At 40.3% G+C, this 13,152-nt stretch overlaps 1 protein-coding gene across 1 annotated transcript in view; it reads left to right on the top strand.

The window, feature by feature from the left end:
- HS3ST5 (heparan sulfate (glucosamine) 3-O-sulfotransferase 5) overlaps nucleotides 1–13,152 on the top strand; it is a 184,360-nt gene that overhangs the window by 163,284 nt on the left and 7,924 nt on the right. The gene's annotated exons all lie outside the window — the stretch shown is intronic.

Below are 13,152 nucleotides of genomic sequence, written 5' to 3'. Positions count from 1 at the left end.
GAGGATTGTTTCTCCCAGTAATAGGCAGTATGATGTGGTGCAGCCATCTTTAAAGAGGTCAGGACTGTTTAAAACTGGGGGCTATTAAGACATTAAAAATTAAAATGTACCTCAGGCACAGATTTCCCACCACAATGCAGTTGTCTCTACTTCCTTCTGCATTCATCTCTCATTATAAGAACATTCATTTTTCCCTAGAATGAGAGAATTTGGGGCCCAGAGGGATTGCTGAACTCATTCCTTCTCAGGCCTTTGTTTCTAGGATGAGAAAACAGAAGATCGGGGATTAAGTGGTTTACACAAAGTCACGTAGCAGCAGGGTAACATAGTTTGAGCTTCCTGTTTTGTTTTTCCCTTGAAGGGAACATGAAATGGAGAAATAATTTCCTGCCCCACAGAAGGAGCAAATGTCCTCAGCTATCTGCATTTTCTTACCTGTTTGATAGAGATACTGTCCCTTCACCTCGCGGGATTTCCCCCACTAATCTATTGTGATGAAACCCTTTCTTCTGGGGGCGTGTGTGTGTGTGCATCTCACAGCACTACCTTGTGTGGCACATACTCTGCTATGGTTATTGTACTTAGGACTCTAAGGCTTTGCGGAGAGCTACCATGTTCTTGAAGGCAGACACCATTTTCGGTGTTGGTTACCCCCAAGGAAGAGACGAGCCTCAGGGAAGACCACAGAACTGAGAGGGAGAAATAAAAGGGAGTGAAAATCCCAACTCTGTAAAAAGATGTGAAGGGTCGTGTTCGTGTGTGATGGAGTTAAGACACTGTCTGTCTCCTACCGTTCAGTGTCTGAAGAAGAAAGGAGGTGCCACTGTGAAGAGCCACAACCCCCACACAAGTAATCTATCCTGAAAGACCAGAAAGTCTGGCTGCAGAATCAGGCACATAATTGGTGGGGCCCAGGGCAAAATAAAAATGCAGAGAATTCTAAGACAGCGACAACAGAGCATTAAACCAAGCACAGGACATTTCTGATCACAGAGCCCCACGTAAATGCACAGATACCAGCTCATGTCTCACTACAAGTAGTTACTTTAGTAATGTCTGGTCTACACATACCCAGTGAAGTCTTCACTTGCATGTGGTTTTTGAAGAAAAGAGTCTTGTTGAAGGAAGAGTTGTGCTTTTTGGAGAGTAGTTTGATTGTGCCTACTTGGGCAGGAGGTAAGGACTCTTCAAGGCTGATTTTAGGGCCAGGAGGTGAGATTCCAAAGTGCAGCAGATCCTGCCTTTGTAGGGATTCTTCCTTCACTGCCAATCTAAGAGAATCAGAGGCTACAGCCACACTCCCTGAATGTGCCTGAACTCTCATAAGAGGATCTAAGCTCTATGTTTAACAGATGATGCAGTTTCCTTAGATGTATATCAAGAGTTGAACAGTAGAAAACTACAAAAGTAATGAGGCAGAATCTGGGTCTGTTGTCCATATTATTTCCGGCATCTGCAGTTCCTGATGCATGGTAGGTCCTCAGTAACTATTTGTTGATGACTGGTAACAGGTAGTTATCTTAGTGTTGAAATTTGGTGGAGTCCTTCTGGCCCTAAAAGGAAAATCAGAGATTTAGAGAAGAAAGGTGCCTCTGGTAATAAAAAGAAAAAAGTTTTCAAGCATGTTAAGAATGCTAATTTTAATACTGCAGTTTAAGAAAATGTTAGCATGCCTAAGAAGGGGAGACTTTTAGTATCATTTTGCATACAAGCTAATTATATATTATTTTATAGGTTTATTAAATCCTTACAAAGTTTCCTAAGATTTTTAGGTGTACTGTTGCTATCAATATTACTTAAGAATAGTATCTCAGCAGTCTCTTCTTTTTAGGTTATTTTATTTAGAGAACATAGTCAGTGGCAGGGTATAGGGAGAAGCAAAAAAGCTGGGAAGAAAGACTTTAAAAAGTCAAAAAAGAAAGAAAAGGATCCCAGGGGTCTCAGAAATGAAAACAGGCCTCTGTAAAAAGGCAGAATGAAGAGAGAGGCTAAAAACAGAAGGTGAGAGGTAGGCCCCCCTCTTTTTTAAAAGAGTTCTTGGTACCATACTGCACACTTGATTGGAACTTCGGAAAGACCTGATTATTGAATGTGCAAAAGAAAAATAAATGGGGCATAATCAGTGGTGTCCTGGTAAATACTTAACAACTAGCTCTTGGGGAGGAGGGTATGGTTTGTAGTATTTGTCAGTTTCTGTTGCATAAATTCTTCATGGCCGATTTTTTTTGCTCTTTTTTTATTATTATTATACTTTAAGTTCTAGGGTACATGTGCATAACGTGCAGGTTTGTTACAGAGGTATGCATGTGCCATGTTGGTTTGCTCCCATCAAGTCATCATTTACATTAGGTATTTCTCCTAAAGCTGGTATTTCCCCCAGCCTCCTACCCCCAAACAGGCCATGGGGTGTGATGTTCCCCTCCCTGTGTCCATGTGTTCTCATTGTTCAGCTCCCACTTATGAGTGAGAACATGTGGTGTTTGGTTTTCTGACCTTGTGCTATTTTGCTGAGAATGATGGATTCCACCTTCATCCATGTCCCTACAAAGGACATGAACTCATCCTTTTTTATGGCTGCATAATATTCCATGGTGTGTATGTGCCACATTTTCTTTATCAAGTCTATCATTGATGGACATTTGGGTTGGTTCCAAGTCTTTGCTATTGTGAGTAGTGCCGCAATAAACATACATGTGCATGTGTCTTTATAGTAGCATGATTTATAATCCTTTGGGTATACACCCAGTAATGCGATTGCTGGGTCAAATGGTATTTCTGGTTCTAGATCCTTGAGGAATCACCACACTGTCTTCCACAATGATTGAACTAGTTTACACTCCCATCAACAGGGTAAAAGTGTTCCTATTTCTCCACATCCTCTCCAGCACCTGTTGTTTCCTGCCTTTTTAATGATCGCCATTCCAACTGGTGTGAGATGGTATCTCATTGTGGTTTTGATCTGCATTTCTCTGATAACGAGTGATGACGAGGATTTTTTCATGTGTCTATTGGCTGCATAAATGTCTTCTTTTGAGAAGTGTCTGTTCATGTCTTTTGCCCACTTTTTGATGGGGTTTGTTTTTTTCTTGCGAATTTGTTTAAGTTCTTTGTAGATTCTGGATATTAGCCCTTTGTCAGATGGGTAGATTGCAAAAATTTTCTCCCATCCTGTAGGTTGCCTGTTCACTCTGATGATAGTTTCTTTTGCTGTGCAGAAGCTCTTTAGTTTAATTAGATCCCATTTGTCTATTTTGGCTTTTGTTGCCATTACTTTTCGTGTTTTCATCGTGAAGTCTTTGCCCATGCCTATGTCCTGAATGGTATCGCCTAGGTTTTCCTCTAGGATTTTTATGGTTTTAGGTCTTATGTTTAAGTCTTTAATCCATCTTGAGTTAATTTTTGTATAAGGTGTAAGGAAGGGGTCTAGTTTCAGTTTTCTGCTTATGGCTAGCCAGTTTTCCCAGCACCATTTATTAAATAGGGAATCCTTTCCCCATTTCTTGTTTTTGTCAGGTTTGTCAAAGATCAGATGGTTGTAGATGTGTGGCATTATTTCTGAGGCCTCTGTTCTGTTCCATTAGTCTGTATATCTGTTTTGGCACTAGTACCATGCTGTTTTGGTTACTATAGCCTTGTAGTACAGTTTGAAGTCAGGTAGCATGATGCCTCCAGCTTTGTTCTTTTTACTTAAGATTGTCTTGGCTATGTGGGCTCTTTTTTGGTTCCATATAAAATTTACAGTAGTTTTTTCCAATTCTGTGAAGAAAATCATTGGTAGCTTGATAGAGATAGCATTGAATCTATAAGTCGCCTTGGGCAGTATGGCCATTTTCACAATATTGAATCTTCCTGTCCACTTCATGGCCAATTTTAAGCTACCAAGATGAATTGATTGAATATGAAATCTTAAGCTACTAAGATGAATTCACTAAATGTGAAATTGGGAGGAGATGTGTAGTATTCCATTGTACAGATGCAACAGACTTAACCTCAAGACCATAGATAATAGTAAAATGGAGTAAGATAATTAGGAAATAAGGAGTTTTTCAAATTTATTACCTTTGCTTTACTCTACTTAATTATAAAGTTATATAATACAATTTTAATTTTTAATAATGAGTTTAACAACTGGCTTGCAAAGTAGGAGCCAGCTGTAGCGTGCCAGTGGATGGGCATCACCACATGACTCTACCATCCGTGTTAAAATATAAAGAGAGCTTTTTCTATTTTTTTCTCTCTTAAAAGGAATTCAGAATAGTGTAGTAGGAGACAAGACAAGAATCTCCTAAGAGTATTTTTTGTCACCACCCTGCCAAAGGTTTTTTTCTTTTTAAACACTCAACTCAGAATTTGCAGATTGAAAGTTTGGACAGAGATGAGGGATACATTTATTTCTACCAATAAAATCTGCAATATTTTCAACTTTGCATGAACTTCATAGAGAGGCAGAGTGGTGCAATGTAGAAAGCCCTAATACAATTATTTACAACCCCAGACTAAGCAGTTTGAAGCTTTGAGCAGGTCATTTCACCTCCCTAGGCTTTGAAACAAGGATGCCCACTGCCCCACTTCTATCACAGGGCAACATGTATGTGTCAGGTGGGGGCTTCTCACATGCTGCATTGTTGAGATCTGCCACTTATTTTTAATGGTTCCATAAAAGTAATATGTGTTTGTTTAGAGACAAATAAAACAGATATGGCAAAACATTAACAGTCAGTGAATCTAGGCAAAAGATATATGAGTATTCAATTTTTTCAAAATAAAAAGATAGAAAAACTAAGGTCATTTATACACAGATAGCACTTGGCAAACATGCTAAGTAGTATACAAAGACAAAGTAGTGATATCTAAAGAGATGTGGTATCCAGATGCCATAATCTTAGAATATTCAAAGTTCATTTCGTCTAACTGATTGGATTACTCAGCAATCATTTACTGAGTATCAATGACTCTAAATGCTGGAGATAACTCAATAATGCACAACACATACTTCTTAATCTCACAGAATTTGATCTAGTTAGAGTTACACACAAGTAAACAGACAATTACAATATGGCTTAAATAGAATTAAGTAGAGACTGCTGTGGTGCCATATAGGAAGAACATCTAAACCAGCCCTAAGTGATGAAGAAAGACTTTCCCAAGGACCCTAAGAGCAGTGAGAACCTAAGATCTAAAACATAGAAATTAAACCAAGGCCTGGGAGGGAGAGCGAGCATCTGTTGACGTGTCTAGCATTGATACTATAAGCCAAACAACACATGCCCATTTACTCCTCAGAGCAGTGCTGTGGGGCAGGTTATTGGTATCCCATTTGACAGAACTGATAAACAGAGCACAGAGTTGGTGTTTTCAAGCAGTGGAAATCTTATGAAGAAAGGCCCTGAAGCAAAACTGATCATGGCTTATTCAAAAGAACTGCAAGTTGTTCTGTGTATTGCAGTTTGTATATGTAAGCTTTAGGTGGGGTATGTGGAGTTACAGTGGAAAGGAGTAAAGGGTCTTGTGGATGATAGGCATCTATTAAAGGGTATTAAGCCTGGAGATGATGTGATCCAGTTTCCATTGGGAAAGATTACTCGGAAATCAGTATGAAGAATAAATTGAGGAAGGAACAAAACTAATAGTAGGGATACCACTTGGCAGCTCATAAGGTAGTCTAAAAGACACAGTGGCCTGAACCAAGTCTGTCACAAGTGATGAGAGAAATTAGGTGGATTCTAACAGTACTGGAGGTAGCATCTTACTGGCTGATTGGACATGGGGACAGGGTGGAGACCAGAATGACAACTTCCAAGGGTTTTGGCATGGGTGAGGGGCAGATGGGGAGCCATTCACTGAGATATTGAGAGGAAGTGCTGTGGGAAGGGGTGTGTAGGGATTGGGTGATAATGGGAGGGCAAAGACAGATTTAATCAAGATCTTACAAAGACCAGCACAAAGAATCTGAGTCTGTGACAAGTGGCAGCTAATCCTAATGGTATTTTGATCATCTGCTATAAATCTTTCTAAGAGATGCTTCTTGAGTCATGGAGAGAAAAAGTGGGGTATGCATGATTCTGGTCAGTTTTAATTATAAGTGGCTTGGTGAATATGAAAAACCCTTGGTAAATTATGGAAACATGACCTTTCATTATAATTGCTACTGTCATTACTTATTAGTATTTTCTCCCCGCTTTCATCAGGTTCAAACAACCTAAATGGTCCCTTTTACCTGGACTTTTATGGAAAGCATTTTTCCTCTTTTTTTTTTTTTTCCATCTCCCCATCCTCTAACTCAAGGTTCAGTGGCAGGTAATTTGGGTGGAGTTAAGTGTTTTTTGTTTGCTGTCAGTCAATGAACAAATATTTATTAAGAATCTCCCAGAAGCTAAGCTGTGAGGGCACAAAGACATAAGAGTGATAGAATGGACTTTGGGGACTGGGCCGGGGTAAGGTAGGGAGGGGGATGAGGGATAAAAGACTACATATTGGGAACAGTGCACACTGCTCGCATATCAAGTGCCCTAAAATCTCAGAAATCTCCACCAGAAGATTTATCCATATAGCAAGATAACATATAACCACCTATACCCCTGAAACTGTTGAAATTATTTTTTTAAAAATCTCCCATGCAAGTGTAAATCACCACTAGAGGACTTATCCATATAACAAGATAACATATAACCATCTGTATCCCCAAAACTGTTGAAATTATTATTTTTTAAAAAGTCTCCCATGGGCTGGGTGTGGTAGCTCACACCTGTAATCCTAGCACTTTGGGAGACCGAGCCTGGTGGATTGCCTGAACTCAGGAGTTTGAGACCAGCCTGGGTAACATGGTGAACCCCTGTCTCTACTAAAATACAAAAAAAAAAAAATTAGCCAGGCATAGCGGTGAGTGCCTGTAGTCCCAGCTACTCGGGAGGCTGAGGCAGAAGAATTGCTTGAACCCAGGAGGCGGAGGTTGCAGCGAGCCGAAATCGTGCCACTGCAATCCAGCCTGACGACAGAGCAAGACTCTGTCAAAAAAAAGAAAAAAAGAAAAAAAACATTCTCCCATGTAAGTATCCAAACTCTGTGACTAGTGCTGCAATCATAGGGTCATGTTCTTTGGGGTCAGATAATTCTGAATTTAAATCCTCTTTCTGCATTTACCAGCCACAGCTCTTGGGTAAAAAAAATCTACTCATGTCTCTGCTCAGTTTCCATAAAACAAAAAAAAAAAGATAATATTACAGAGGTCTGTTGTATCATATGAGATAATAAATGTAAACGAAAGTAACACAGACCCTAGTGTTCAATAAATGTAGTTCCTGTCCACCTCATAAGGCTGTTGCCCAGGATAAATGAACTAATACTCAAAAGAAGGTTATGATTTCCTTGGAATAATTCTGCTGTATAAGTTCAGTCGTTTTTAATGAACTTTGCTGCTATTGTTCCTCTTACTGTTTTTACTGGTACCAAGGGCTTGTGGTAACCATGTCTACAAGCCTTTGAGCAGCACTTGAATACATCTTTATTATTATTATTTTTGAATCTCTTTATTTCTTTGTTTCATCTGGGGACTCATTTCTTTCTTTGCTTAGTGCTGCTTTAGAGAAACCGCCAGATGTCTCTACAATTTGTCGTTTCTGGCCATATACTCTGTTATTTAGATACTCTGCTTTGTTCAGCCAAGATACCGTGTCTGTTAAAGCTTTAGGAGTCTGAAGAAACTAATTGTGCTGTTCTTGGCAGGCGAAATGAAAGACACTGAGAGATTAAAAACTGGAGATGGGGGAGCTTAAATGTCACTGTAGGTCTTCAACCACTTTTTATATAAAAAGAAATAATAAACTTTTTTTAAAAACTTTATATAAATTTCCCATTACCAGTATAACTGCTTTGATGAAAGGTTATTAAAATACCCATTAAAGCTGGCATAGCTAAAGGAATGGGATTTGAGGGTTGGAGAAGCAGTTAACATTCTATCCAATTTAACAGCATTGTCCATAAGGATCGAATGGTGTGCCTTCTCTTTGTCTTATATTCCTAGACCAAAAGCAACAATCTCCAGCTTTTTAAGACACCATCCTGGCAGATTCAAATGCTTTATAATGTTATAGAAAACCAAAGAGGCATTTTTGGAGTTAAATTAATCAGATATCTTTGGTTTTCCCTGGGGAAGTTTTATTCAGAGCTGCTATGACATTGTCTCTTAGGACATAGTCTGAGACTGGTTACAAAACAGAATGAGATTTCACTTTCTATCTACTGGAGAGCCTCAGTAGAAACTTCCGGCTTGGCCTCCTCATTTCTCAACAATTCCAAGAGATTTCAGCTCAAGAAGAGCTGAAAGAGAAATATTGACTGTGTGTGTGTATTCATGTACCATCTTGCTATGAACCAAAAAATACAGCATTAGCATTCTAATTCTTAACAAGAATTTCCATTAAAAGTTATTTATACATAAAAATACTATTTTTCATAATTCAAGTATACTATTTATGAAAACTGCATTTATTTTATTTTTCTCTGTAAAATGCCTTGCAATAATTAATCTGCCTCCTGAAGCTATTAATTATGCTTCATTTTTGCACAATGCACAAATGTTCACGAGTTCTATCCTACTATTCTCCTCAGTGCTCACATCTTAAGAACCCTGTGAGACAGACATTGTTATCATAATTTTATGGATGAGGAAAGCAAAACTCAGAAAATTTCCATTTCAAAACCAAACCAAAATGTGACCCACGGTCTTTTGACTCCCAATCTAGTGGTCTTTCCACTTCAACATGAGTGGCTCACTCATATTAGTTGAGATCTTCAGTAAAAATATTAGTTCTCAGTGTCACAGTAGATAGGAAGGTACCTTGCAATGCATACTGGGCCTGCTGTAACCAGAGGGGGCGGTGTAGGGAGCCAGACCAGTCTTGTGAGCAAAATGCTGGAGAAATCATGTTTCCTGAAGAGGAAAAAAACCTCAGCAGGCATATTTAAGGCATCTCAGGCACAGAGAAGCTAGGCTGGCAGTAGTATCTAGTCCCACAGAGCAAAACCTCTACGGTAAAAACTGGGTTTGTAGCTTAGCATATACCAGATGACCTGTGCATTGCAATTGGATGCTGACAGTTTTTTCATCATCGTCTCCTAAATCTCGCACTACTTCCTCAGCAGGCTTCACATTCTGTCATGTTTTTCTTCTTTTTCCTGTCTACTAAACTTGAGCAGTTTAACGATTAGGTCATTTTATAATTTCACTCACCCCTACATGCAAAAGCCTTGCAAGTTTTATTCCCGAGCCCAACTATTATCCTTTGGTCCTGTAATTATTTATGCAATGGTCATGACCCATTTCTACCCACCAAAGGAATGTGTACTGGGATTTTTCCCCTAAACTCCACATCCACCGAGATCAAGATCACTTCCTAGGAAGACACCAGTAAGATCCGGAAGTCTCGAAGGAGGAGACATAGGAAAGATATCCCAGGTCAGCAAGGAAGCTGATGATTGCACAGAGATAAGAGAAAAGGCATATGGGGAACAGTGCAGGGACTGACCTGACAGGCTCAGAGGCTGGAGTGAGTGACTTAAGAGGGTGAGAAGCTGACTGTCTACACTGGGACCTCAGAAGGAAGGGCATAGACTTTCAAGAGGAAGCGATTGAACTTGATCCAGTGAACAACAAAAATAGATGAGGGACAAAATAACTTACATTAGGAAGGTTAATAGTACTATGCAGGGCCATGGGAAGTGAGCGAGGAGAGCATACCAAAATGTTAAGGAACAAGGGAGGCACAAAGTGCCTGCACTGCACAAAGCAAGAAGAAATTAAGAGGAAATCATTTTTACTGACCTTGGTGGCTGAAGATACAAAAGATGGTAGAAAACGATAAGCTTTATTACTTTATTCTACTTTTTTTGTGTTTTTTTTATTTTTGTTTTTGTTTTTGTTTTTGAGACGGAGCCATGCTCTGTCACCCAGGCTGGAGTGCAGTGGCGTGATCTCGGCTCACTACAACCTCCACCTCCCGGGTTCAAGTGATTCTCCTGCCTCAGCCTCCAGAGTAGCTGGAATTACAGGCACCCGCCATCATGCCTGGCTAATTTTTGTATTTTTGTAGAGATGGGGTTTCACCATGTTGTCCAAGCTGGTGATCCACCCACCTTGGCCTCCCAAAGTGTTGGGATTACAGGCATGAGCCACCACACCCAGCCTGTTCTAGTTTTATAAATACAAAATTAATTCACAGTCGTTGAATCAGAATATCTGAGGGTGGTAGCAAGTGTGTGTGTTTTAAAGGGTCTGCAAACTTACCATAGGGAATCACTGGCCTGTGCAGCAAAGCAGATTCTGGGCTTAGTACCTTTCCGTAAGCTAAGAAGCTAGAAAGCTAAGAAGCTAGAAAGTGCTTCTGAGTCAGTCAGTAGGTTTAGCCCATTGCTAGATGATGATGATACACACCAAGAAGCAGCTAACACTAATCAAACACTCATGCACAATGAAATGCCTAACTGTGGTTCTGACTGCAAGAACAAGAGTTAGTGGAGGTGGGTGATGATCCTGGGCTGGAAGCTGGAGAAGGCTTCCCAGAGGAACTGTGATATAGCCCAGACCTTAAAGAATGGGTGGACTGGAGCTAAAAATAGACAGGTGGACCAAGGAGCTGGTGAAAGTGGATGCAGCATTGTGCAGTATAGTTTTAAGCAGGAGGGTGTGGGCATTATGTTTAAATAGCAGAGGTGGTCGATAACTTCCCTAGCCTTCCTCTGAATTGACCCCCTGTATGAGGCTGGAGACCCTTGCAAGGGTCATGGGGCAAGCACATTTTTCCTTTGTTTTTCCCATCCCTTCCCTTTGCAGCTCAGCCACAGACAAGCTTTATTCCCTCACACTCCTCATCTGTGAATGCACACTAAATTCATTCATGCTAAGAAAGGGATGACACATAGTTCTTTGCATTAGTCTGGCAAGCTAATAAACCTTTGTATAGTAATGTCACTGGTAGAAACCTCATTTCATTCTTCCTACAGCACTATGGAATGGGGACACCAGAGGTGGTCCTCATATTGCAGATAAGAAAAGGAAACCCCAGAGAATCCAACCTCAAAACCGTAGGGCTACTAAGGGAAGTATTTAATTGGGGGACTTGAACACAGTTTTCTTTCTGCCACCCTTGCTGCAGTATTTGCATTTCAACAAGGATCGGAGCCCAAAGCACGTGGGTCTAACTGAGGACTTCAGACATCAACCTGTAGACAGGAGATTGGTTCTTTCAGTGGAGCTCTGAATCACATTACGTAGGTAACTGTCTTTGTCTTCACATTATCTGTCAGTTGTGTGATCACAGGCGAGTTGGAGAAAACTGTGAGCCTCACTTGACCTATGAAATAGAAATAACTCCATCTACTTTATAGGCTTTTTGAGAATTTCCTGAAATACCACCTGGACGATGTTCTTGCTACACAGTGAGCCTCAAGAATCCTCACTCTCTTTGTCTTCCCCATTTTATCTACACACAAGGCAAGCTCTGCTACATCAAAACCACAGGCTCACCCAGCCTACCTGTCTTTGCTCTCTCTTCGCTTATGCTCTTAGTCTTTTCTCTCTTTCCCTCTACCTTTGTCCAGCCACACCTTCCTGCCTTCCCTTGTTAAACAAACCAAGCATTTTCCCTCCTCAGTCCCTCATGTGAGCTGGTTCCTCTGCTCGCTCGTGCCTCCTTGCTTCTCCTCCTCCAGGTGTCACCCCAAGTGTTACTTCTTCAGGAAGCACTGAAGTAGGTTCTTCCTATTATTCTTTCTCGCTAGGTCCTGTAACTTTCCTTTGTCATACTGAATGCAATTTGTAAGTATGCATGAATCCTGTATGTAGGCCTAATGCCTGTCTTCTCCACTAGACTGGGGACTCCCACAGGACAAGAACGTGTCTATTTATTCAGCCACTATTCTCCATAGTACCCAATACAGAATCTAGCACATAAGACATGTTCCATAAGTATTTGTCAACTGTGTGTTGGATGAGTACTGGTCTTATCTCTCCCTCTCAGGATGCCCTCCTACCGTCTCCTCAGCAATTCACATAGTACATTCCACACACACACAAAAATTTTACCATGCCCACATTCTCTGACCTTTTCCTTAACTTTCTTTTCCCAACACTTATTCATACATTATCATGATTGGGTAATGTTCTCTGGTTGTTTCCTGATTCCCTAATCACATTATCAGTTTTCTAAGGACTAAAACTCTTTGGGAATCTGTTTTGGAATCTCCTATAAACCTAGTGTAATAGTTGAAAATGCTTTGGGAATTCAGTGATTTCTCGATGAATGAATGAATAGATCAATCATTCAATCCTAGTATATCCCTTTTGCACAAGGAAAATCTTCACACAGCAATACAGAGATATCATTGCAGCAAAACAATTTCTAACCATGACTCATTTCTATCTATATAGCTTCCTTCTTGGGTTACTATTTTGAGTTTCAATAAGAGGCAAACAATCTTATCTCGAAAGGGGGATTGGATTTATTTTTAATAAGAAAGGCTGAATTGGGAGTTTACATTTTCCCCAAAAATTTAATAACAGCACTAGTAAAGCCCTAGACTCATCAGCTGGCCTTATTTCAGGTATATGAGAACAGAGCTTCCAGGTAAGCTTCTTTCATGATCTAAGAGTGAGACCAATATCACCAAACCTGTCTAAATTCATTGACAGCCAGGGGAGGTCACATAGCAAAAGCATCTAGTCTGAACATGTTTCAGAACCCAGGACTGGGCAGAGGACATGGAGGGAAACGTCAGGTTCCCCAAGGCCATTGTCCTCAAACATGTGACATGCTGATACTTACCACTGATAACGTCAGTAAGTATCACTTTGATTTCACCACCTTCTACTCATAACTAAAACAAAACAAAAACATATGTAATTAAAATATGTCATTGCTATGCTCAAAATGATAACTTATGAACTGGGATTTCAAATTCACCTTGTTATTCTGAAGCAGAACCTTTAGTTTATGATTGCCCTGCTGGTAAGCCTCAAGTTGCTCTTTTATTTTTTTTCTTTTTTGAGAGGTCTTCTCTGTCACCCAGGCCGGAGTGGCATGATCTCGGCTCACTGCAACCTCCGCCTCCCGGGTTCAAGCGATTCTCCTGACTCAGCCTCCCTAGCAGCTGGGATTA

The sequence above is a fragment of the Colobus angolensis genome, unplaced genomic scaffold, assembly GCF_000951035.1.
Source record: "Colobus angolensis palliatus isolate OR3802 unplaced genomic scaffold, Cang.pa_1.0 Scaffold14, whole genome shotgun sequence".
In the NCBI taxonomy this organism is placed as follows: domain Eukaryota; kingdom Metazoa; phylum Chordata; class Mammalia; order Primates; family Cercopithecidae; genus Colobus; species Colobus angolensis.
The sequence above is the reverse complement of the archived record's forward strand: the minus strand, read 5'-3'. Positions and strand labels throughout refer to the sequence as shown.